Source organism: Canis lupus, chromosome 25 (genome assembly GCF_048164855.1).
Source record: "Canis lupus baileyi chromosome 25, mCanLup2.hap1, whole genome shotgun sequence".
NCBI lineage: Eukaryota > Metazoa > Chordata > Mammalia > Carnivora > Canidae > Canis > Canis lupus.
The window spans coordinates 18,391,483-18,418,088 of NC_132862.1; the positions used below are offsets into that span (position 1 = coordinate 18,391,483).

Here is a 26,606-nt window from a genome sequence, read left to right on the forward strand (position 1 = left end):
GAACACAAACATACGATTCTCTGGCAGAATTATGGAGAGAAGTCATTCTCTTTAGGCTGGTGGCATATGAACATAGGGCTTTATGTGAGAACTATACCTGCTGTGTATAATGAGCCAACTGACACATGGAGAGATAGAGCCCTGACTTTACTGTTTCAAGCACCTGGACTGAGCTATGCCTGATGTTGGTCTTATTCATAGCTTTTCTAATTAAATAGGTTCCACGTTTAATCCATCCACACATCCTGTTAGTTTATTTTCAAAATATATCCAGAATCCAAGCCCTTGTCAACACTGAGTTGCTACTCACCGCTGCAACCCACTGTCATCTCCCTGGGTCCTTCTGGTGGCCTACTGCCTGGGCTTCCTGCTTCTGCCACGGATCTCTTCACTCTGTTCTTAGCCCAGCAGCCAGGACAACATTCTCGAAGAGTCACTCAGATCACATCACTCCTCCATTGTCTTCCTGCTTTCCTCAGAGTCAAAGAGTTTTTGCGTGGTCCACAGGACCCTCAGTCAGGCTGCCTCTCCCAGCTTCCTACCTTTCTGATTTCATATCCTTCGGGTCTTTGCTCAGATGCCATCCATGTGGCCTCACACATTAGTTTTCTTCACAGCACTCTTAGGGTCCACATTTTATTACTTTGTCTTAAAACACACATTTGGTGCCTTGCTACAAATTATACATTGGTCTGTCAGCACATTTGGCGCCTTGCTACAAATTACAAAACACTGACCTTTCCTCCAGAGTAACATTGCATCCCACTGAGATTCAAGGCTTGGCTATAGAGTTCAGATCAGCTTTCATCCCTAGTTGCCCTCTCCTCTGGGCTCTGTTGGGCTTTGCACAAATTGTACAACATGTGTGTATGTGTATCAGCCTATATCTTTGTCTGTCCCCTCACCCCACCCAACGTATACTCCATGAAAACAAAAATATTTGATTTCTTAAATATTTTGTTAACTGCTGGATCCCCAGTATTTAGAATAATGCCTGGTACATGATGGGAGCTCAAGAAATGATTGCTAAAATAATTAATATGTTTATATATTTTCTTTTTTTGCTTGAGCTAGCCTGAATTGGTTTTCTGTCACAACCAAAAGAGTTCTAATATATCCACACGATGCTCAAGTATTTATGTTGAACAGTGCCAATGACATAAATTGCTGTCCTCCTGAACAACTCATCTCATGTTTGGATATTTATGCTTCTTTGAAAATTCTTTCTGATATTGAACTGAAGTCTACCTCCCTGAAAATGTGATACATTTCTTACCTATAGATTAGGCAACACAGAAGAGATTTAATTTTCTACCATATGACAACCCCACAAATAGTTGAAGGCTGCTATTATTACCTTTGTATCTTCTTTGACCTTGATTAAAAGCCCCCAATTTCAACTGTTTCTCATACAATGTTGTTTTAAGACCACTTATTCCCTTTGTTTACCCTCTTTGAATGTCTCAGGATTTGCTGTTGTTTTGTTGTTGTTGTTGCTTTGTTTTTTGTGTTCCTCTGAATCAAAATTGAATGTGACACTCGAGATGCGACCAGTGTAGGGAAGAGCAGATTTATTACATCTGATCTTTCAGATAGATACCCGACTTTCCTTTTTTTTTTTTTTTTTTAAGATACTCTACTTTCATTATACAATCTATGGTCAAATTAACATTTTGGGAAAGTCAAAACATAATAATGATTTATATTGAACTTACCATGAATTAAATCCCCAGGGTCTTTGTCACACAGCTGTTAGGAAGTCACACTACATCACGTAATTGGATAATTGACAGTTTGGACCAAAATTGCCCACACTCAGATGCTTGAGCCTTATTATCAGTCTCTGTGCTTTGCAGCTTCGTGTCAGCTTCGTAGTGTATAAAATTCTGTCATTTTCATCCAAATCCCTCCTTCCCCTCTCTTCTGACGACCTGTCTTTCACCTGAGGGTTCTGAGGCAGAGGGCAGCTAAATTACTACCTCTGGTTCACATTCTGGGGCTATATGGTAAGTCAGGCTCACTCATTCTGGTCTTGCACTTCATGTCCGAGACCCAGAGTCCTCCATGCACCTACTTTTATTTCTCATTCCAGGAATTTACCTAGAACCTCAGTCTTCTCCTGTCTCTGCTTTCCAGGCCATTAGAGCCTTTCTCTTGATATTTCTTCTGGGGAAGGACCGGACCTAGAATCCAATGGTAAACCATAAGATGCTTGCCAAGACTTCTGAGCATTCGCCAACTCCAAAGCCCCACGATATTATTTTGCCTTTCTAATGGGATACTCACTCTTTCTACTGAGAACTGTATTCAAACTACAATGAGAAGTGATTCTTCTCTTGTGTTTAGAACGTGCTAAGTGCATGAATAAGTGAACAAGACAGAGGAGACCCAATCAGGGAGGTGGAGGATAGATTAAGATCAAAAGAGAAAACAGCTTCAAAGACAAAATTGCCAACAATACCAAACGTTGCAGAGAGATCACATCACTTGAGCACTAGGTAAACACGACTATGTTTGATAGAGTGTCTCTGATATCTGTAGTTCTAATCTCTGTTTTCAGTACATCAGGGCACAAACTCTGCCCAACTGAAAGCTGTCATTTTAATTGGATTGAATGCATCTACCTTTGGTACACCGCTGTATTGACCATCACATGCAGGTCTCCTATAGTAGGAGAAAAGGATAGAAAACTAGAAATTACGTTTTTTACTGACAACCTATAACTGATGGAATGAGATTTCATTGCTTGCAGGTGACAGAAAAATTTCAGAGCTTCTTACCCTTATTCCACAGAACCAAGACAGTCATGGGATTGTGAGAGATACACAGGGTACTTAAGGCTCCTCAGATCTATGCACAGCAGGAAAAGCAAAGCAAGAGCTACTAAATGTAGGTTCAACATCAGCTCTGGTCTCTGGGAACAGCAGCTCTGAGCTGGGCCATAGGGAGAGCTGGGTTGAGAGGGGATGTAGTGAGTATTTATCACTTTCCTGTTGTGTAGGATCTAATCTTTTCTTTTGATAATGCTAATAGTCTTTTAAATAAAAGTGCCTGCCCTGACCTAGACAAGGGTAGAAGAGTGATTCCTATAGACAGTTTGATTTTTCCCTGGGACTTTGAGTCTTGAATGCCATGTTGCAAAGACAGGGGAAAAAAGACTGGTGCTCAGTCATTGCTCTGTTAGACTCCTGGTGTCCTGACTCCTGCCTCTTCAAAAGGAAGATGCTTCCGCTCTCCCCTTCTGATCACCCCAAGAGCTACTCTAATGGTCCTACCAATATATTTCCTTCTTGCTTGATAGTCAGAGCTGGTTCTGTTGCTCACAACCAAAGAACCTTGATTGATGCAAATACCACACCAAGAAGTGGACCAGCAACTTTTTTATCCACCCCTAACCCCAACCTGTATTTTCCTTGAGGAAGCCTAGGGAATAAAATCCCCTGAGCACATTCTTTCCTTTTCCTTTGATGTTAGTATTAAAGCAATTGTTTTTCCTCTGACGCTGATTCTCTTCAAGCCACTACTCACCCTCATTTCCCACATGTTGTGGCTTAAGTCATGGCAGAAAGGGAAAGCCTGAAATTTGAATGTAAATTGAACTGAATTTGTAAATGAGACAAAATTAGACATACACACATGCTATCTGCAAAGGTTGGGGATGAAATAAGAATAGGCCGCATAAGACAAAAACCAGTATAATGTGTTCCAGAGAGAAATGTGGTGACAGTTCTGTCAGAAACCTCAGCTATAATGAACACCTCTTCATTATCACTTTTCTGGCCATCCTAGAAACAGCCAAACTCTGATTGAATGCTGGGATATATTACATTACTTTCTTTTTGTATTACAGTCAGACATTGTTTCTGTTTACAATTATATTTTTGGCAGACCTTATTAATTAGCACTGCCAAAACCAATCATCTAACCCCAAATCTGATCAAGTTACAGTCTGTTATTGTGGTAGGTCCTGAGACATGCTCACTTTCCAATCCAGCTTTACCCTAAACTTAAATGGCATCTGTTTGATCAGTAAACATCCAGAGGGCATACCCAACTCTCAAGTTAATTAATGTTTGTATGTTTCATCTTCCCAACAAATTTGTAAGCTTTGAGAAGACAGGAACCATGGCGTAGTGGAGAAAGCATAGACTTAGGACCAGAGAGAACTGTGAGTCCGTGCTCCACGCTCTGCCCCTTACCTCCTGTGTTAAACTTGGGCAAGTTACTTAACTGTTTGAGTCTCTGTTTCCTCATCAGAAAATGGAAAAGAGTGGAGCATCTGGGGGCGGGGGCGGGGGCGGTGGGGGAGGCCCTCTGGCAGTTAAGCTTCTGAATGTTGGTTTCAGCTCAGGTAATCACCTGATTAGGGTCTTGGGATAAACCCCAAATCAGGCTCCGCACTGGGTGTAGAGTCTACTTGGGATTCTCTCCCTTTTCCACTACCTCTTCATGCCTTCCCTCTCTAAAAGAAGTAAATTAATTAAAATTAGAAAGGAAAATGGAGAAAATATCACTGCATGATTATCAAACTTGTTAGTGTCTGTAACCTTCATTCCATTTTTTGTTTCTTTCTCACAATGCCTGATCTAATATTCTGTCCATTTTATGGACATTAAGTAAAAATATCAGGCACCATCTAGTCAACATTTATTGAATACAGTGTACCAGGAATCGCAACTGGTCCTGAGCACACACCCATGAAAATCTAGCCTTCAATCAGCCTAAATTCTCTATCATCAGGAGACATGGCTGCTTATGGTTCTTGGCACATGGCTTTACATCACACAGCATCACCATCAGAATGGCCTGAAACTTACTCTCTGTGGTGACTCAGAACGTCCAAGAAGGACTCCATTTAATCAAACTTGTGTAAGGTTTGCAGCCAGTTCCAGTTAACCAGTTAAGTGACAGTAAGCTTCTTTACTGTCACGGTCTCAAGTGGGATCTGATACATATCCCAAACACAATCAGCACTGGCTATATGAGAGTAGTTCCATAAGACAAAAACCCCTCCCTTTGATTTGTTCAGTGGATAAAGAAGCATTTCCCAGAAGGGCTGTGCATGTAGAGGATGCTATTCCAGGCAGCTAATACAGCATCTGTCCATGTCAGTCTATCTCAAGAGCAGAGTCTTTGTCTTTGTTGGTCTTATTCATCTGCATTCATCTAGTGCCCAGCCCAGTGACACATGTACATGTGCATTTGTGTCTGTGAAAGGAAGAATATGGAAAAACCAGAGAATATATCATTGCTCATTCTGTGGCAATGGCTGTTCCTACAATGCAAGTTCGAGAAAGGAAGAATAGTGTGGGATTTAGAAAGATCATGGAAGAGACAGGACTTTAATTAGGCCTCCAAGAATGATTTAAAATTTGATTAAGTGAGGAAAATTGAAGAAGGCATTTCAGAAATTAACCTGGCTTATGTGTTTATGTGAGGGGTAGAGGAAAGTGATCAGGGTTCAAATGGATCTTACTGGAACAGTGAGGAAATAATGGATAAAGAAGGTAAGTAGATTATTAGAGACAGACTATTTAAACCCAAAAAAACAGTCTGTTCCTAATGTGTCAGTGAGTAGGCAGTCATATAAGTTCTTGAGCAAGTGAGGGACACGAAAATTAATTTAGGAAGATTAACAGTTGCAATGTGAGGAAATTAGTCATGAACATATTTATCTGGAAAGTTAGCAATGATATCCTGAAGCAATAAATAGAAGTTACTGATTTTGTGACAGATCGGAGATGGAAGCTCTGTTTCAACAAAGGGAAAATTTAAAATAACTGCAAGGTTAATAATAATAATAATAATAATAATAATAATAATAATAATGGTAATAATAGTGATACCACTGGAATTTCTTAGATGATAGGGAAGGGAGCCAGTCTGGTTTCAGTTGATGGAAATAACAAACTTAATTTTGAAATTCTAGGAAATTAATTTTGAATTCTAGAACATGGCAAAGCATTTGAATGGAGGCAGTCAGTTCACTTCTACAAATATCACCCTGAATTCTAGGTAAAATCTGAAGGTTTCTTTTAGAAAGCCAAAATTACTTTAATAATTTTATTTAACAAAGAGGTAAAAAGATCTGGGCCAGGTGTTCTGTCAAAACAAGAAATATACAATCCCCACCTTTTAGCCACATCCCTTTAGTGGGGGGACATGATAAGAAAATGCATTACTACAATATTGATAATTCTACAACCCTAGGCTTAGGTTGTGTTTCTTACTACATTTTAGCTAAAGGTATTCTGCACTGAAAACAACATTAAGAAATATTCCTAAACCAATGGGGCAGCAGCATTTGCTTTCATCGGTTGCCATGGCAGTTGAGCTTGGCATTTCCTGGAGAAGACGCCGAGCCAGGGCACTCGGAAGTGGTCTCTGTTGGGCTCCAACAGCCTCTTCAGCTTGCTTATCCTTCACATTATGGCCCCAAGTGCATAAACTATGCTGGTTAAGACAGCTTCTGTTTAATACGCTCCTCATTTTTAGTGTTATATACTTTATGTACCTTATCTCTTTTAATTTTTTGAAGTGCCCACGCAGTGTCAATGATGACTAACAGGGTTTGGATTACACAGATAGCCTTTCATTCATCCACTCCCATCCAGGCCCTGTACTAAGCTGGAAGATTAGGCGGTCCCTACTCTTATGGAGCTTATAATCTCCAGGGGAAGGATGATATTCCATTTTTAAAGTACTAATTTACAGTATGATATGATGCTTTCAATGTAGGACAGGAAGTTATGGGAATATATATCAGAGGGAATCTAATCTGGTGGGCAGAGAAGGCCTTGCTGAAGTGACCTTTAAATGGAGATTTGGGGACACCTGGGTGGCTCAGTGAGCATCTGCTTTGGGCTCAGGTTGTAATCCTGAGGTCCTGGGATTGAGTCTGGCATCGGGCTCCCCTCAGGGAGCCCGCTTCTCTCTCTGCCTATGTCTCTGTCTCTCTTTCTGTCTCGTATGAATAAATAAATAATTTTTAAAAAAATAAAAGAATAAATGGAGACCTGAAGGGCAAATATTGTCAGTTTAGCTAAAAGGGGACAGAAAGTGTATTCTAGGAAAATATGTTGAAAAACATGCTGCAAGTTTGGAAGTGAAAGAGGACTTAACTGATTAAAATAAATGAGAAAGGGTCTGAGTATTTGGATCATAGAACTGGAAGGAAAGAGTAAGGCCAGCTTAGCTAACAAGTTCCTGCATCAAGATTAGAATGTAGGCCAGCTCCTGACATTTTCCTGAAGCCTGTTGGCTCATGTAAAGAATCCACGTTAAGCTGCCATTTTCAGGTGTCCCAAAAGCCAGAAAGAAATGGATTTTTCACTGTAGGATGATGGTGTAGTCTCATTGCACAGGTCTGTAGTTTTAAATAGCCAGAATGACTTTATGAAGACACTAACTCTGTAGTCAGGACTTTCCACAAGCAACTGTGCTTTAAGACTCAGAGAAAACTCCAGTGGATCACAGTAGAATTCAGAGGAGAAATGTCTGGTGGTTTCTCAGACAGAATAAAAAAAAAAAAATTGCTGTTGATATTCACTGCATAAATGACTTTTTAAGATCAAAAGTTCTAGTTAATTGTTTTTTCTTTCTGTGAGAATTACTCTTACTTTTATAGTGGTTCTTCTGAGAACTGAAACTACATATCAGAAAGAGGATCATATTCAGCCATTCTGGAGGCCTTAATCTAGAGAGAGGGTTTAATTTATAATGTGAATCTGATACTTTTTACAAGCACTATTTTTTTTTTGCCTCAAAAATATGGGTAAAAAGTGTGTGTGGCATATGAAGCTGTTCTGTGCATTATCATAAAAAAATGATTAAAACATAGTTAATGATGAATATCTGCACATTTTGAACAGCAACATTTACATCAAAGATCATGTCTCTGATTTGCCCTTATAATAAATGAATAAATCTAATGCTGCAAATTCTCAAGGCGACTGTGGGAAAGACAAGGAAAGTTCAGTCATTAATCACATTGTGAAACTAGACATAGCAGAAAAAGAATTGAAACAAAACTCACTGGACCAAAAATAATCCATATTGGAAAGTGTAGATTTGCCTAGTCAGATGTGAGATTCAAGTGATATTTGTTTTTCTGAGCTGTCTCCTGACCTAAAATAGATAGCAGTACTGAACAAAACATTGTACACTTCCTTTCTGGGCCCAGTAAATTGGGATTAAATGAACATACTTTATAATATTAAAAGTGCTTTTCCAAAAATTCTTATATATTTCAGCAGTTAAAATTAGGGTGAAGGGATCATTCCTATTGGCACAGTTAAATGTTATATCATAAGGATTAAAGAAAGGCAAAGATTTATACCATGAGATTTACACCATTTATACCATGTATGTATAATATAAATGTAAAATGATGGCTATAACCTGAAGCTACTCAAATCTACTCAAATAATTAAACATGTGATAAATACATTCTGGAAAGATTTTCATCATCAATGAGCTCTAGAAATTTTATCTTTAAAGTTTCTTTTGTTTGTTACAAAGGATCTCTAGATAAATGTTTTGGTTACGTTAGAAACATAAATGTAGAGGAGCTTGAGAAGGTTGGGGCTTGTCACAAATGGATTTCCTTTGAAATGTTAAGAAATAATGTTAAAGAAATAATACAAGACCTGTTTGCTTTGTCTTCCGTCAGTGCTGTCCCTACAGCTCATGAAATCGTGGCTCATCTTTCTACTTCTCTTTTTGTTTCACTTAGCCCTCCCCTAAATCTCTGGATTGTTTCCCAAGAATATTTCCTGGCATGGGCCCCTCTGTCAAGCTGCAAGGTCCCACCCTGGCCATTCTCATCATCCCCACCCTGGAAGGCAGCCACCACCCCTCTGTTCTCTGTCTTTGCTAATGTGTTCTACACAGAACTTCTGGAAATACTTTTTCTCAGTCATGCCACTTCCTGGCTCAGCTTCTGCTTCTCTCTCTGTCCTCCACTCCACTTCTTTTTACCATAAGCTCTCTGGCATGGATGGACTTTACTGTACCTTTCATGGAGTCATTTAGCAAATATTTCTTGACGGATTGACAACATCATCTTACAGAAAGCACATTCTGGCTACAGCGTGGAAATTGCCTTGAGGTAGATGTGACAAGAGACCCTCTGAGGTTGCCTATTGGGAGTTTAGTGCAGGAGCCCCAGCAGGAGATGCTGATGTCTCCAAGTAGGGTCTTGGCAGTCGACACCGGTGAAATAATTTGCTTTACAGCCTGTTTAGGGAGTGTGTATCCCCTCTTCCTCTAGACTGTGACTTCACAGGTGTTCAGTAATTACCTCCTAAAACCTTTATCTCCAAGTCCAGCTTTAAAAAATTGCTACTAGGCATATGACCCACCACTCAAACTATGTAATCTGTGAAGAGGGCTTTAACCTTCCATGCCTCAGTTTCTTTATATGTAAAGTGAGCTTCATGATCGGCTTCATAGAATGGTTTTAAGGCTTACATGAGATATGCTTTAAAGTGGTAAACTCAGTGCTTGGGCCCATTGTGAGCACAAAGTTAGTCACTGCACTACTGCTACTACTCATTCTACATCTAACTCTTTCCAGACTAATATACAGCTCTGAACACTTTGTTTTTTTGCTTTCTTTCTTCATTTTTTTTAGAGAGAGAGGAAGAGCAAGGGGGTGGGCAGAGGGAGAGAGAGAGAGAGAGAGAATCTTAAGCAGGCTCCATGCCCAGTGTGGAGCCCAAAACAGAACTTAATCTCACAACCCTGAGATCATGACCTGAGGCAAAATCAAGAGTTGAATGCTTAACCTACTGAGCCACCCAGACACCACCGAACACCTTTTTTATGCTTTCAGCTATATTTACTCTATATGAATTCATATTCACAAAAATGAATTAAATATAGTCGATCCATGAACAACATGGGGTTGCAATGCTGATCCCCCCCACACACAGTTGAAAAAACAAGTACAGCTTTGATTCAGACTTAACTACTAATAAGCTAATGTTGACTAGAATCCTTACCAGTTACATAAGATTGATTAACAAGAAAGTAAGCTAGAGTAAAGAAAATATTAAGAAATACATAAGGAAGAGAAAATACATTTATAGTACTGTGTTGACTGAAAAAAATTTCATGTGTAAGTGGACCCATGCAGTTCAAGCCTGTGTTGTTCAAGAGTCAACTGTAAGTTGGAAGCTAGAAGAGAGCTCAGGAATCTTCTTGTCTTATCTTTTTATTTAGGATTGACTGATAAGACCCCATGCTAGGGAGGTGACTTGTTCAGGCTCAAACAGTTACTCAGTGCTAGATCTCAAACTAGAACACTGAGTTATGGGTCTTTTTCTGTATATGCCTGTTGTGTTGTTAAACTAAAATTTAAGCAACCTGAGGGTGTGGTCCCTCTTCTGGTGATTGGCCCAGTGCTGAGCAGAAAGCCTTGCATGAACACCTCTGCTGCCACAATGATAATCTGGAAGTTAATTCTGATACTTTATGTGACAAATAAGATTAAATGAATTTATGGGCTAACCCATTTGAATTCCTGCTCACCATATAATGAGAGAGAGATTAAAGCACCCTAAAGGAGTAATACTTTATCTAATGGCCATCTTACCAGGAGCTCAATCTTTTTAAAATAATGATCTAACACTCTCAGTGTTGAACTATTTGGGTGATTCTAGGGCTACAGTGATATGATTAGAGTATTATTGAGGGTACTTTCAAAGGGGCTCTTCCCCCTTCCTGGGCTCATTGTCTCCTTAGTTCACACAGCCTTCTTGAAACTAGTTTCATCACAAAATACAGATGTACATGTCCCACAGCACACGTGGAGAGGCCACCTTCTATTATGTTTAACTATTCAGTGTCTCCTTCTATCACAGGGCTAAGTGGAAGGATTCTTCCTTCTGTAACTTTTTTTTTTTTTCTTAATCTTGCACATTGTGTTCTTGTTTGCCTTTTTTTAAAAAAAAATTAGCTAATATATAACACATCGTTAGTTTCAGATGTAGTATTCAATAATTTATCAGTTGCACACAACACCCAGTAGGAAACAAACTAAGGGTTGCTGAAAGGGGAAGGGGGGATGGACTTTGCCTTTTTGTAATCATGCAAACTAAGCATTCTTCTTAAGCATCCCAGTTGGAATCTTAGAACATTTACTTCCCCCCAACATTTACTGACCCCAAACCAGGGGAGCCTAACTGGATTAGTTACTTAGGACTCAGCAACATTGGGTCACTGGTTTTGAGACTCTTGGTGAGGAAATAAATATAATCAGAGTGTTTGCTTAGAATACCTGTATGATTTTTTAAAAATTATCCATATGTTTATTCTTAATACCTCTTCTATTTTATTTATTCTTATTTTCTCTGTTTTTAACTTAAGTTCTCTTGTATTTCTTTCTTCATCTGTTTTTATTTTTTTATTATTTTTTAAAGATTTTATTTATTTATTCGTGAGAAACACAGAGAGAGAGAGACAGAGACAGAGACACAGGCAGAGGGAGAAGCTGGCTCCATGCAGGGAGCCTGATGTGGGACTCGATCCCGGGTCTCCAGGATCAGGCCCTGGGCTGAAGGCAGCGCTAAACCGCTGAGCCACCCGGGCTACCCTGTTCATCTGTTTTTTACAATTTCCCCTGATAAAAATTGTTTTGTTAAAAAATTCCTCTATTACCCCAAAATTATAAAACCAACTAAAACAGGAAAATAAAATTACTGTCATCTTATTCTTATGTCATCAGGAAATATCCATTTTCTTAGAATCATAGAAGAGAAAGGATCCTCAGAAAATGTGTCAGTTAGAATACAATTTGAAGTAACTGGAATATTTTATGATGGCTCAACTTAATTCAGTAAAGAAGTTTTATTTCAATTGTCAGAAAAAGTTGTTCAAGTCCTGGAAACAGGCAGGAGACATTACTAAAGTGTCCATTAGGTGAATGTGGGGCTGTCTAGCAGACTCTCCAGGGATTATCTGACTCTATGGGTATGCACCTTTGATTATCTTTGACAAGGCTATTCACAAGTCAGTAGTGATAGAGTTTTTCGCACGTAGAAAACTGATGGCAATGCAAATACCTCTTGTCTATAGCAAAGCAAAGGATTCCTGTAGTGAGGTAAGTGAATTTCGTCTACTAGAGAATAAAAATATCTGTAAGTCAGCTTCTCATTTGAATCAGATTTAATATCTTACTGGTTCCCACATTAATCTATGAATTTTTTTTAAAAAGATTTTATTTATTTATTTATTCATGAGAGACACAGAGAGAGAGAGGCAGAGACACAGGCAGAGGGAGAAGCAGGCTCCATCCCAGGGACTCAATCTCAGGTCTCCAGGATCACGCCCTGGGCTGAAGGTGGCGCCAAACCCCTGAGCCACCCGGGCTGCCCTAATCTATGAATTAAATAAAATAGTTAAGAGATGTTCCTTTTGTGTTTGTGTAAGAATCTGATTTGGCCATTTCGAAAATTGTACTTTAACACAAGTTAAAGAGAAATCTATTCTGGAGAAATCTATTAACTGTTTCTCTATCTTTAGTTCTGGAGAATCTATTAACTGTTTCTCTTTAGTAAACAGAATACAGTATACTTAATTAGATTCTTAAGCATTTTGCAATGTTTAAGTGTTTTCACAGCAGACAACAATTTGTAGGAACATAGCTATTGAAGAGAAACAAGTACAGCATAATGATTAAACACATAGGATTGGAACCAGACTGTTCTGGTTGAAATCTTGACTTTTCCCTGTATCATCTGTGTGCTTGCCAGCCAGTTGCTTAACCCCTTTGTGTTTCAGTTTCATCTTTAATATAGATTTGAGGGACCCCTGGGTGGTTCAATTGGTTAAGCATCTTCCTTCAGCTCAGGTCATGATCCGAGGGTCTGTGTTGGGCTCCCTGATCCACAGGGAGTCTTCGTCTCTCTCTCCCCCTCCTCTACTCATTCTCTCTCTCTCTCAAACAAATAAATAAAATCTAAATATATGTATAAATTTGATGTGAGAATTGAATGAATAAAAATCTGTGAAACATTTGGGACAAGCACATACTCTTTTGTTGTAATTTGTATTAAGTCATTCTCAAAAAAACAGTGAAGTCTTGGATATGAAGGTGATCTGGTTGTGACATCTGTCCCTGCATTGATTGCCAGGGTTGATTTGGCTGATCTGGCTGACTAGGTGGGTGTGTGTCCTCTTCCTCCCTCACCACTCCAGCTCCATGTGTATCCCTCTCAAAGCTGCATGCTTGGTGGAAGTGGATGACCGTTCCCGATAGAGAAGGACATTCTTCAGTCAAGGGTATACAAGTAGCTGCACTCCCCTGCTAGAACCTCCAAACAAGCTCTTAGGGTCCATTTGTAGGAGAAAGTAGGGTAGTCAAGTCTAAACACATCCAAATGAGACACTGCACATGGCAGTCTGCCTTTCTTTAAAAAAAAGGAAAGGAAAGGAAAGGACAAAAAAAAGCCCAGTGAAGTCTTATCTTTTTAATTTCTGGATGCTAAATCTTGTCATAGGAAGAAAGAAAACCATTTAAGTTATGTGAGCAATTCTTGCCTACCCAGGGCTGGGTGAACATGTTCACCCATGGTTCAGTGAATGGGCAGTCCTTGGGTTCTCCCTCTGAACTGTGTTCCAACTTGGCCTTTGCGATGGCTTTGCAATGTGTCAACTTGGCCAGTCTGAACTACATCCTCCAAGAGTTCTTCTTGCGTATTTCTTGATAGGGTAGGTCGCAGAGGAGATTCTTGCAAGATTTTTGGCAGGCAGAAGGGAGGCAGCAGACATTTTGTAGTTGACACACATTGTTGCTGATTTGCGGACTCATTTGATTGCCATCAGACAACAGCTGAGCCTGCAGATGACCTACCTTCCTCTGACTGCTACCTCGGTTTTTTTTTTTTTTTTTTGAGGGATACCGTCATCCCTAAGGACAGAGACAAGAATAGACACATTTCATTTAATCCTCATGAAATTTTAGCCTACTGTGACTGACCCTTTGTCCTGTGAACTTCAAGCTCCAGGACCAGATACAGACATACAGATTAAAGATACTGGTTAACCATCCCCTGGAATTGTATGAACCAACTCCTCTAACAAATGCCTTTATTTATAGGTAGATAGATAGATAGATAGATAGATAGATAGATAGATAGATAGATAGACAGATAAAAATATAGATGTAGATATAGACATATAGATATATCCTACTGATTCTACTTCTCTTGTTGAATTGTGACTCATGCAGAATTTGGTACCAAGAGTGGGGAAGCCAAGAAAAGCTTATTTATTTTTCCACTCACCCAAAAATACGTATATTCTGACTCATACTATATATCTAAATGTATACCTTTACCACCTAAAAATGTATTGTGAACATCTTGTTCCATATGAGGACCAAAACCATTTTTAATGGTTAGATAGTCCCTTATAAACATGTACTACGATTTATTCAGTACAGTACTCAGTATGAGCCTTCAGATTGTTTCCAATAACAATACTATAATAAGTACTTCTATATGTCCCTGTATACTTGTAAGATTGTACTCTTAGCATAAATTCCCAGAAAAGATATGATTTAGTCGAATGATATGAACAATTAAATTTTGGTTACATTTTTATCAGAATAGTTGTTCCAATAAACTGTCTTACTAACTGTATATGAAAGGAAACTTTTCAGAAATTCTTTGGTGTTTAAATCAGGACATCCTGCACTGGATATCCACAGTTTGTTTTATGGACTGCACTGGGTTTATAGTAGCTTTTAGAGAATCAGTAAAGCTCCCTATAAGCCAATTGGCTGCTTTCCATTCAGGTGACATCTCCATAGCCAGTCTTTGAACTCTTTGGGTCCATGACTGAAACCAGGGCCACTCAGTTCCAGTTTTCCTCTCCTTTTCCAGGAGGACATCAAGACCGTCGGCCACCAGGATCCTTGAAGACTATGCTCATAGTAAGCAAATAGCCCCGTGCTAGCTGAGAGAGCTTTCTGAAAGCAGCTTGCTTGTGGGTAGCGCTGATGTGCTTTCATTCACAGTGTTTGCAAAGTACTGAAGTAATTGGAGATCTTTAGCAGAAAATTCTTGCTGACTGAGAGAGGAAGAACTGCTGAAATCCTTTAAACTCCCACAGCACTTACTCAGAACCATGTGAATGCATTTAAAGTCTCTTTTAGAGGATGCTAAGAGGAGTTTGAAAGTTATCACCAAGAGCCTATCCAGATGGCAATGCTCACATAACTGTTTATTTTCCATCCTGTTTAAAAGAACGTCATTCTCACACTGCAGGTTTAGAGGTGGTGAGGGGTCTCACTATGACATAACCCATTTTAGCCATACAGCATAAATAACTATTAAAATCTTATTCTACCCAGGTTTTCTTTTCAAACATAAAAGAAAACAACCCTCCTCTTAAAACAACAACTACTACTACTATTACTACTACTACTACTCCTCTTCCTCCTCTGTGAAAGCTACTCAGGTCTAAGTGCAGCAGTTGAAATGGCTTTGCAATATAATCTATGGCCTTTTCTCCTCAATGTCTCTTCCCTAGTTCTTGGTGCAAGTGAATAAACTCCAAATCCTTTTTTTTTTAAGATATATTTATTTATTTATTTATTTATTTATTTATTTATTTGAGACACAGAGAAAGGCAGAGACACAGGCAGAGGTAGAAGCAGGCTCCTTGCAGGGAGCCCGATGGGGGACTCGATCCATGGACCCTGGGATCATGACCTGAGCCTAAGGCAGACACTCAGTCACTGAGCCACCCAAGTGTCCAACTCCAAATCCTTTCTACTGATATTCACACACAAAAGAACTTCAAGTGCATTGTTTCAGTGGGTAAAGACTGAAGGAAATACGGTTGATCCGTGAGTACATTTCATTGATTCGTCACCAGTATCAGTGTGAATATTAGATGACTAGATTGAAGAGGTTTTAGAGCTGGCTTGGAGACCGGGAAAAATACTGACACGGGTGGACTAGGAGACTTAGCACAATTAAAACAATGGACATGCGACAAATACATAGTAGCATTCAAATAACTTTATTTCAGAAATGTGAAACAGAAGGAGTGTTTGCAAGTGAGATTTATTTAAAAGACTTGGGAAGAGTCCCACTTCTGAGTGGCTTCTTGGATGTGAGATTGCTGTCTAATTAGTAAGATAAATGTTAAGGCATATAACTGTGTGGATGTGTTTGTGTGCTGGCAGTCATTCAGATGAGTGTGCCTCTTCTTATCAACAAGGAAAACTCTTCTAACATTTGGGGTCACCTGACCTTTTTTTTTTTGGTTTCCCTAAAAAGCTCTGGTCTCTCTTATCTAAATAATCCAGAAATGAAGTACTTTCTCCCCAGACAAGTTCTGTTTCCTACTGAGCAGAGCCTCTACAGTTTGCAATCTGTCAAAAATATCAGTTATTTTTAAGAGAGAAACATTTTGTCTATAAAAATAAAGGGGGTCCTTCAGGGGTCCTGGGTGACACAGTCAGTTAAAGCATCTGACTTTTGCTTTTGGCTCAGGTCTGATCTTAGGGTCATGAGATTGAGCCTTGAGTCAGGCTCTGTGCTCAGCATGGAGTCTGCTTGAGATTCTCTCTCTCTCCCTCTGCCTCTGCCCCTCCTTCTGCTCTCTCCCTCCCTCTTGCTGTCCCTCTCTCAAATAAGTAAATACATCTTTTAAAAAAAGAAAGAAAGAGAGGGTCCTTCATCCTCAGACGTGCTGTGCCAGGCTGCTGGTGGGCAGCCTTGGAGACAAAGCAGCTTCTTGTCCTGGTGGCCTGTGAGATTCCAGGTAATGATCATTAGAATATTTCAGGATCTGGATCCAGTAACAATTTATAAGGATACTTGGGCAGGAAGGAAACAGGTCTTCACTCTTCTGGTGAAGGAGTTTAGCTAACTTGATCAATCAGAAGGCAACTTAGAACGCCCACGATGAACATTTGGTGCAGGTCTCTAACTCTGCTAGAGAATTTTAAGGTCACTTGAGTTCAACTCCCGACTTTATGCATAAGGAGAGTGAGGACTTTGACATTTTCTTCATCTGTAAGTTTTGATTGTTCACTCAATAGGTGTTCAGTAAATACAGGTGCAGTCAGTGAGAACATGGATGGAGGAATTGGATGGATAATAGAACAAAAGAAAGGCAGTAGAGATTGTTTGTCAGGCTTGGCCAGTGGAAGTACTCAAGTTAATGAAATATTTTTGGTAATAGAGTGCTACCCTGCTCTAATACCCAAAACTGAGCATAATTTACAGTCTTCTGGTTTGATTGTAGGGAGGGAGAATATGACTGTGTAATTCTTCAGGACTTTTGTGAACATGTCATGACTGTAGTAATGGAGCTTCAAAGTGTCATTTGTGGGCAGCCCGGGTGGCTCAGTGGTTTAGCGCCACCTTCGAGACCCGGGATCGAGTCCCACATCAGGCTCCCCACATGGAGCCTGCTTCTCCCTCTGCCTGTGTCTCTGCCTCTCTCTCTCTCTCTCTCTGTCTCTCGTGAATAAATAAATAAAATATTTTTTAAAATCTACAAAGTGTCATTTGTAGATACTTCTGCGAAATAGAATGCAAAGTAAGAGTTAACTATCAACAAACTAGGTCTCTGAGAGGTTGCTGGCTAAGTCAGGTGACCACAGTAGACCCATTTGTTCAGGATGTGTAAGCACTGACCTTTGGATCTGACACCAATGATGTGGACTCACTGTTAAGCAGGAAAGATGTATTCTATTAAGGCACCTTCAATTTCTGACCTACTACATGGGTAGGATGGCACAGAATGGATGGGTAAGCATAGCCTGTAACTTTGAAATAGAGCGGCCTATTTGCAGAGCTAAATAGCCCACACAGAGGTAGCAAAGCTATATTCCTGATCTCCAAACCACTATGCTCTAGCCTTATGGTCTCTAAACTTCTTTCGGTCATGTTTTTTTTTTTTTTTTTTTAAGCACACACCCCTGATGTCTGTGTTTATGTGTTTATTAATTATATATGTATTTTTCTAATAATATATAATATGCTTATAAAATAGAAATTTTAAAGATAAGGTAAAATAAATATAAATAGATATTTAATGGGTTCTTTTTAAAAAAAATTTTATTAGAGAGAGAGCGAAAGCACAAGTAAGGGGGATGGAGAAGCCAACTCCTCAGTGAGCGCAGAACCCAACTTGGAGCTCGATCCCACACCCTAGGATCATGACCTGAGCTAAAGTCAGCCATACGGCAGGGTGGGAAAACCCATACTGTAAATAATTTCAAGTTATCTCTGAAGTATGTTAATTATTTCTCACTTTCAATCCCAATCCTATCTACTCTGTTCCCTAAATATTAAATCATAGATTTAGCCTTCAATAAAACATGTTAAGAAATATGGAAAAGAAAGAAAAGAATATAATAGTTAATATATACATGGAAACACATACAACAGCAAACAAGAAACTATGTGAAGCCACCACCGTTTCATTCCTGGAACTCATCACCAGGCTGTGGCTGATTGGTATTAATAACTTCCTTCTTCCATTGCACACTCCATGCTTCCATTTCCATCAGCCAGGATCTCCACTGGTCAGGGGTCATTACCTAAAAGTCTTCAGTGGCTTTTTCCTTTATACTAATAGTAGTTTTCAGTTTACTTTTACTATTGGGAATGATAATATTAAGAGGAATCAGAGGGACGCCTGGGTGGCTCAGCGGTTTAGCACCTGCCCTCGTCGGCCCATGGTGTGATCCTGGAGACCCAGATCAAGTCCCACATCGGGCTCCCTGTGTGGAGTCTGCCTCTCCCTCTGCCTGTGTCTCTGCCTCTCTTTCTCTCTCTCTGTCTCCCATGAATAAATAACATCTTAAAAAAAAAGAGCAATCAGAGAGAATTCCCTAGGTTTCAGAAATGATCCTCCCTTTTCACATTTGTAGGCACCAATCCAATTTCCTCTTGATAATCCAGATCAGCTACCCAGCAGAGCAACCTCCATCTTTGCCTGGTGATTTAATGATGTGAGTGACTCAAAATGATCTGATAGCAGTGTTAACAGTCTCAAACTCCAGTTCCATGGGGCCATTGCTGTAAGGACTTCTTTCTTAGAAACCAAGACCTCCAAGCAGCAGAACTTAAAGTTGTAGAGATGGATGCAAAAACTCTGCAAGTGGGTTATTTGGTATAATAATGAGGGAGCCATTCCCACTTCCTGTTGCTGATAGCTAGACAATCCATGCGTTCTAGCTATGGGAGAGACCACACCATTTATTGTTACTTGATCAAAAGTTTATACTAAATCTTGTATGACAGAATCATAACCTCTCAGGGGTTTGTGGCTTTTGATGCTATTATGTATGGAAGTTTTAAAATTTAATATTCATGTTGTGTGCTGTAGTATATAAAAACTCAACTGATTTGAGTATAGTCATTGATCCTGTGACTTTGACGAGTTCATTAGTTCTAAAGTTATTTTATAGATTGTTAGGATTTCTTTTTTTTTTAAGATTTTATTTATTTATTCATGAGAGACCGAGAGAGAGAGAGAGAGAGAGAGAGGAAGAGAGAGAGAGAGAGAGGCAGAGACACAGGCAGAAGGAGAAGCAGGCTCCATGCAGGGAGCCCAATGTGGGGCTCGATCCCAGGTCTCCAGGATCACGCCCTGAGCCAAAGGCAGGCACTAAACCACTGAGCCATCCAGAGATCCCTGATTGTTAGGATTTCTACGCAAAGAGAGAGAATTTACATCTTCTTTCGTGATCACTATTCTCTTATATTTCTCCTTTTTTTGTCAGAATGCAGTGACCAAGCCCAATGTTGAGGGGACATGGTGAGAGTGAGCATCCTTTGGCGGAGTGTACACGACACTGTGCTCTGGTGTCTCTGGGCCCAGAGAAGGGTACTGGGACCCAGACATGTGAGGAGGGTGGGTGCTGACTGCCTGACATAGGTATCTGCAAGGAAATACAATGGATGTGGATCTGCAAGTGTTAAAGAAATTACAAGAAGAAACTGCTGCTATTATAGTGAAAAGGTGTTGCTAGGTGATACTTCCAGGACCTCGAAGCCGACAGGCAGCAAAGAGAAGGGAGCAATCCTTTCTTTTTCCTCAACCTTCCTTTTTTTTTTTTTTTTTTTTTTTTCTGGTGCCCCCTATTGGCACAAATAGCCTGATATGGAAGAATCAATTGGCAAAACAGAGATGTGGTTTACAGAGTCCCAGGCCCACCATCACAAGGCTGACTATAGAAAGATGGATTTGGAATCAAGAGGCAATAGCTTACTAATAGGCACCCAAGAAGTATACTTTGAGTTCAGGCTCAAGCATGCCTTCTCTTCCATCCTAGAGTAAGTCCCAAGAGTCAGTACTTTACTTGTTTTGTTTTACTTTCCTAATTTGAGATTGAAGAAAGCCTGCCATGCTACTGACTGACAAGGTTTCACTGCCCTGGGATCTGTCTCTTATGGAATTGCTGGAAGCTCAGTCAAGAGGGTTCCAGCTGGCTGCCTGAAACCTCTTTCCTGTTCACTTACACCCATCCAGCTCTGCTCCTTTGTTCTTTCCCCACTCTCCCTGGCCCACTGTAAAATCATTTTACAAAAGTATGTTATTCTTAGCCCTGCAAAACGGAAACTTTCTTTTTTAGCATTTCCTGTGTGAAATAGTATGCTTGCATCCAGTTCTAATGCACTGTTAATGGCAGAGCTTTTACCTGTCCTTGCTTCTTATGTATTCATGCATGCGCATTCCCCTCTATACTCCAAGTGGCCACACACCTGGAAACTTCCATTTATAAAGCCTGATATTTTCCAAGAAGTAGAGAATTTCTCACAGTCACACAAGGAGAGAGAGGCACAGTTAGTATTCAGCCTCCAGACGGCTGATTCTAAAGCTGTTACCTTTCCCATTTTCTACTCTGTCTCTCCTCTCTTCTTTTTAATACTAAAAATAGTAACTCCACTTACATCATTTCATTTTCGAAGTGCTTTCACATACCTTGCAGTATGTGACAATCACAACTCCTCTGGAAAGTAGGACAGGTCATATTATTTTCTTAATGTTACAAGAGAAGTAACTTGGCTTAGGACATTTCCCAATAGAAAGAGGAAAACATTTCTAGAAGGAAACATCCACCAGTTGTCGATTCTGTCTCCATTTCAATGCCCTTTCCATTAAAGCTCATTTAAACCATTTAAAAATTATTCTTGCATTTATAAACCTGTAGTCTCCTTGACATCCACTGTCTGTACTTTAATAGATGGTTTTATTTTCCAGGGGGTGGAGATATGTGTAGGATGGAAATATCTTTGCTAAGCTCTTCTACCTCTGAAACATATCAGATCCAGGCAAGATCATTATCAATCACCAAGTCAGAATGAAATTTGTATTGAATTTATTTATAGAAAACCTTATGTCTTAAAAGTTTGTTCCCCAGAGTATTAATTGGTGCATTTACATTTTTATTCTCGTACTCTATTCTCAACCTGCACTATTTTGAGGGCATATCTTCTAGAACATCTGATTCTTCACTTCGTATATGGTTTGGAAGAGAAAAATACAAAATTAAGTGTATACACTTATTTCTTACTACAGTATTGACCTTGTAGTTCCCTGGAGTTAAGAGAGTACAGCTGTTTATCATTGATGAATCATCCTAAAAATCTTTTGTTTTACATTAGTGGTGCGAGAGTTTGTAGTTCCACATCCTTCTAGCCTTCTCTTTTCTTTGTGAAAGAGAACAGCTAGTTTGCAGGGTCACAAATACTTCTAGTCTTAAGCAGTAAACTGGCAATCACTCCACCTCTCCTTAGCCATATACCAGCCAATCTTTATCAGAAACTTCCAGCAAAGAACTCCTCTTAAAATCAGCAACTTTATCCTCATCCCCCAAGCCACTGGGATACATAAAATAATGACATGTTTTTATCAAATGTTGTCTGCACTATCTGCTCCTTTCTCTGTAGAAATCTTACCTCACTGTGATGGTTCACTTTAACATGTCAACTTGGCTGGGCCACAGTGCCCAGATATTTGTTCTTCTGGATTTTTTTGTGAAGGTGTTTTTGGGGATAAAACTAATATTTAAATCTGTAGACTTTGGGATGCATGGGTGGCTCAGCAGTTAAGGGTCTGCCTTCGGCTCAGGGTGTGATCCTGGGGTCCTGGGATCGAGTCCCACATCGGGATCCTTGCATAGAGCCTGCTTCTCCCTTTGCCTGTGTCTCTGCCTCTCTGTGTCTCTCATGAATAAATAAATAAAATGTGTAAAAAAGAATCTGTAGACTTTGAGTAACACAGATTATCCTCCATAATGTGGGTGGGCCTCATCCAATCAGTTGGAGGCCTTAGTAAGTCAGTGATTGGCCTCTCCTGTGACGGAAGGAATTCTACTGGAGACCACCTGTAGATTCAAACTGTAACTGTTCCCTGAGTGTCCAGCCTGCCAGCCTGCTCTATCACATTTTGGACTGCCCAAGCCTCCACAATCACATGAGCCAATATATATCCCTTTTCTTTGGCGAATCCTAATACACTCACTTAATCCTCACAATTGGTAGGTTTATTATCACATTTTCATAGAGTGAAACTAAGGCTCAAAGAGATTAAATATAGTCCCAAGATCACATAGCTAATATGTGGCAGGGCCGGGATTTGAAACAATGGAGTTTCCAAAGTCAATACTCTAACTATTATGCTATATATTTGTTCTGCAATGCTATGCTAAGCTATACTATTCTATATATTACAGTACAAAATCAAATATATCTTGGAAATGCATCCAAAGATCCAGTGGTACCTTAGTTTCAGAATAGTTTTTGAGTTACATGATATAACCCACATGCTTTTTGGTGTGAAGTGATTAGACAGTGATATCAGAGATCATGTTGCCTGGAAAATGTTTAATAGTTTGCTCAGGAAATGCCACAACACTTGGCTAATGGAAGATCCATTTTCAGTTTGGACTCCAAGCAGAAAGATAGTTTCTTCCCATTTCATTTTATAGTTTTCTTTTCAGTGTGCCTCCATAAGCATTGTTCACAAGTCATAGTGATGGTAGAGCTATATTTTTATTTTTTTATTTCTTTTAAAGATTTTATTCATTTATTCATGAGAGATACAGAGCGAGAGGAAGAGACATAGGTAGAGGGAGAAGCAGGCTCCCTGCAGGGAGCCAATGTGAACTCCATCCCAGGACCCCAGGATCACAACCTGAGCCAAAGGCAGACACTCAACCACTGAGTCACCCAGGTGCCCCCCCTCAAAGTATTCTAATAGAGGGAAGAAAAGCACTCCTCTTTTCCTGAATTTCAGAAGGAAATTACAAGGCAAAGAAGAAAAAATTGGGGTTGAAACTTGAATACTCTGTATAGCAAGGCATCTAGGGATTAAAAAGAAAAAGAAATTGATCTGATCTACTAGATCATTTTCTCTGATTCAGTTCTCATCACAAGAACCTGATTTACACTGGGAGAAGGTAAAGAAAGGTTAAGAAACCCCAGGAACAATACCTGCTCTTCCAGCCATGACGAACATCATCTTCTCTCAACTGCAGTCTTCGCTGTCTACATATGTTCCACTGCCAATCCAGTAACGTGCTGGTTTCCATAAAGCACCCTAACAGAACCAGGAAGATGGACTGAAATCAAAAGCTTCTGTCAAACAGAAAAGGCAAATCAACAGAAAAGTGTGATGCTGGAAAGGCATGAAAAGCACAGAGGATTATCACAGAAGAGTGTAATCCCTTTGTTCTTCCAGAGACAGGAATGAATGGATAAACGAGCCTGTTCTATCTGGTCAGTGGGAGCCAGGGTTTCAGGAATGTGTATTTTGTACCATGTCATGTGGCCATCTGTTCTGGTCCTATGAAAATTGGGACTTCCTTGGAGAAATATTAATTTTTACAACATCTTAACAAGTGTTTCTTGCAAAATAGGTTAAAATTGGTTTGGGATAAAGAAAGCACACGTACAGCAGTGATGAATGCCTCCCGTGGGAGCTCTCAGGGAAGCCAGCTTTGAGCCATGGGAACTGGTATTAGGTCCAGTCAGAATCTGACATCTTCACTAATGATCTGGAAGAGGGAGTCAATGGCCCATTAATGAAATCCACAGATGAAGTGGAATGACTGATTGGATGCAAGAAAGCGAAGAAATTAGTGATGTTAGTAATATGAGATGCATTTTATGGAAATGCTCACTCATCCATTAAACAGAAAATCACCATCACAATCAGTCCCAAAAGTACCACTGCCAGCAGAGGCCTGGAAGTAATGCCAGGAGGAAGGCTAGACAGGAGATAGGAGACTGAACCAGAAGAATCAGAGTGTCCTTCTGGAAAAACCCCACAATGGCTGGTCACTGTTCACATGCTTCCCATGGCTCCTGTGACCAAGGCAGGGCCTTAGAAGTCCAGCCTGCTTCTGCCTGGTGGTCAGTCTGTCCTCTGACTTCTAGCTGTGGCTGGAAAAGATGGCTCCAGATGGTCTTCCTGTTATTGCTCTGTGCAAGGAGTAGTTGACAGTGACCGACACTTAGCTGCTTTGGGACCAGTATCTAGACCAAGGCGAGTGATGTCAGTCCAGCATCAGTATGGAAGATTGGAGAGTGTTCCAGTTTGGATTAGAAATGTTGTCTTCATCTCTGGCTCATACCTCCTTTCTGAGGTGGGTGTGTGTTCTATTTACAGTCCTGTTGTCCATGGCATCTGCTGCTTTTGTCGCCTCATGGCTTGGCCGCTGGACCTGCTGAGGCTTTCAAGGCTATAACGATTTGTGTTCATTTTCAGGGTATCCCTGTGCTCCCCATCCCTTCATTGTGCTGCCCCCTGCTGAGGCACTGCGTGGGGGGAATAGAAGTGTCCACCAGTGGAAACCTATGAGTTTGAAAGGCCTGGTTTCAATTATCTGTTTCCTCCATCTCAGAAGAATCCAACTCTCCTCAGCATTTAGCATATTCCTCCCAGCCCCTCTTGCCTTTGCCATCTTGAGTGTGAGTTTAACACAGGCTTCTGGCCTTGCCCCAAGGTAAAAGGAGCTCAGGCACCCTGGGCTACCTTTTTCTTTTTTTCTTTTCTTTTAAAGATTTATTTATTTATTCATGAGAGAGGCAGAGACATAGGCAGAGAGAGAAGCAAACTCCCTGCAGGGAGTCCGATGTGGGACTTGATCCCCAGACCCAGGCGCATACCCTGAGCCAAAGGCAGACGCCCAACCGCTGAGCCACCCAGGGGTCCCTGGACAACTTTTTTCTATGTAAGTTAACTTCTATTAGAATTTTAAACCCTGAAAATATAGGCAGTTTCCTCATGAGAGCCAAAAAGTTCATGAAGTGAGACTTTTCCAACATTATTTTTTAGGATATCCAGAGACTTTAAGTTTATAGTTATTTATTATTTGGAATAGCTACAGATTACTGGGTGAACCTGAAAATAAACTATTATACAATTGTTGCTATTACACAATTATTAGATTACTAAAGAAGAAGTGGCAAATATGGGCAGAATTATCACAATTCCATGAATTTTATTTTTTTAAGATTTTATTTATTCATGAGAGACCCAGAGAGAGAGAGAGAGGCAGAGACACAGGCAGAGGAAGAAGCAGGCTCCACGCAGGGAGCCCGATGTGGGACTCGATCCCGAGACTCCAGGATCACGCCCTGAGCCAAAGGCAGGTGCCAGACCACTGAGCCACCCAAGGATCCCCAATTCCATGCATTTTAAATCAGAAAGTAACCATTGGGCTATGGTACTAGATGGGGTATCCTGAATCTAGACTTCTCCAGAGTTAAAGTTTATTGCTTACTGTTATGAAACTGCCTTGGGCAACCAAAATCCCACTGGTAGCCCTTCACATCACTCTAGTCTAGATCTCCTTACTCTGAATCTATCTTTAGGACACATGGTTGAGCGTGCATATCCCTTCTTGGCTCGTAACATGAAGATACCCAGTTTCAAGGCACGGCTCTCTTGTGGTCATTACCCAGCATGAAGTTAGACATTCTGGCCCAGTTCTGATGGACTTACCTGAGGACAAGCCTTCTCCTAGTTCAAAGGCACTACCAGAGCCAGAACCATTGCTTGTCAAATCATGACTGGATGGTATCATCCAGCTTTCGAGAGAAAAGATCTGACATTTTCTCACCCCTGCGGCCTTTGCTTCTGTTGTTCATGACTTGAAGCCTCTACTCTGGCCAGACTGGAGCCTGGCTCTTCTGATTCCTACTCCAGGGGTCTTTCCCTTCGAGCCATTAGAGCGGCTGCTGCTGAGACTACATTTAATGTCACCCTCAATTAACCTGACAGGATACAGTCTCCCAAACCCCTCCTGGGACTGAGAGAAAAGAAGAGGCTTAGGGTGGGAAACGGAAAAGGCTTTTATGTTCCCGGCTCTTTTGCAGGCAAATCTCTCAGAAAATTGCTGTTTTATTGTTTCCAGGCACTGAGCTCACATTACACCAACTGAAGTCTAGAAGGCTCGGTCAGCCCATCCATCAGCCTTTACAGGGTGAAGACCTCTGAGAAACATGGGAACCACTCAGCAAGTTGGAAATGTTAATGACATGGTCCAAGTAAACACCTTCCAACTTCTTTTAGATAAAATAAACTCTATCACAACAGAAACAAATAGAAAGGGTGTCTGTGTG

General features: G+C 40.3%; 2 long non-coding RNA genes across 2 annotated transcripts; one reads left to right on the top strand and one right to left on the bottom strand.

Moving 5' to 3' along the window:
- Positions 1 to 1,721: 1,721 nt before the first annotated feature.
- On the bottom strand, positions 1,722 to 24,474 carry LOC140616837 (uncharacterized). Its single transcript, XR_012017171.1, has 3 exons — positions 23,933 to 24,474; positions 23,472 to 23,577; positions 1,722 to 2,183 (listed from the first exon to the last, which is right to left on the bottom strand). It is a non-coding gene; the product is annotated as an uncharacterized lncRNA (long non-coding RNA).
- Positions 24,447 to 26,606, top strand: LOC140616836 (uncharacterized). The gene is made up of 3 exons (XR_012017170.1): positions 24,447 to 24,950; positions 25,043 to 25,213; positions 26,399 to 26,606. It is a non-coding gene; the product is annotated as an uncharacterized lncRNA (long non-coding RNA).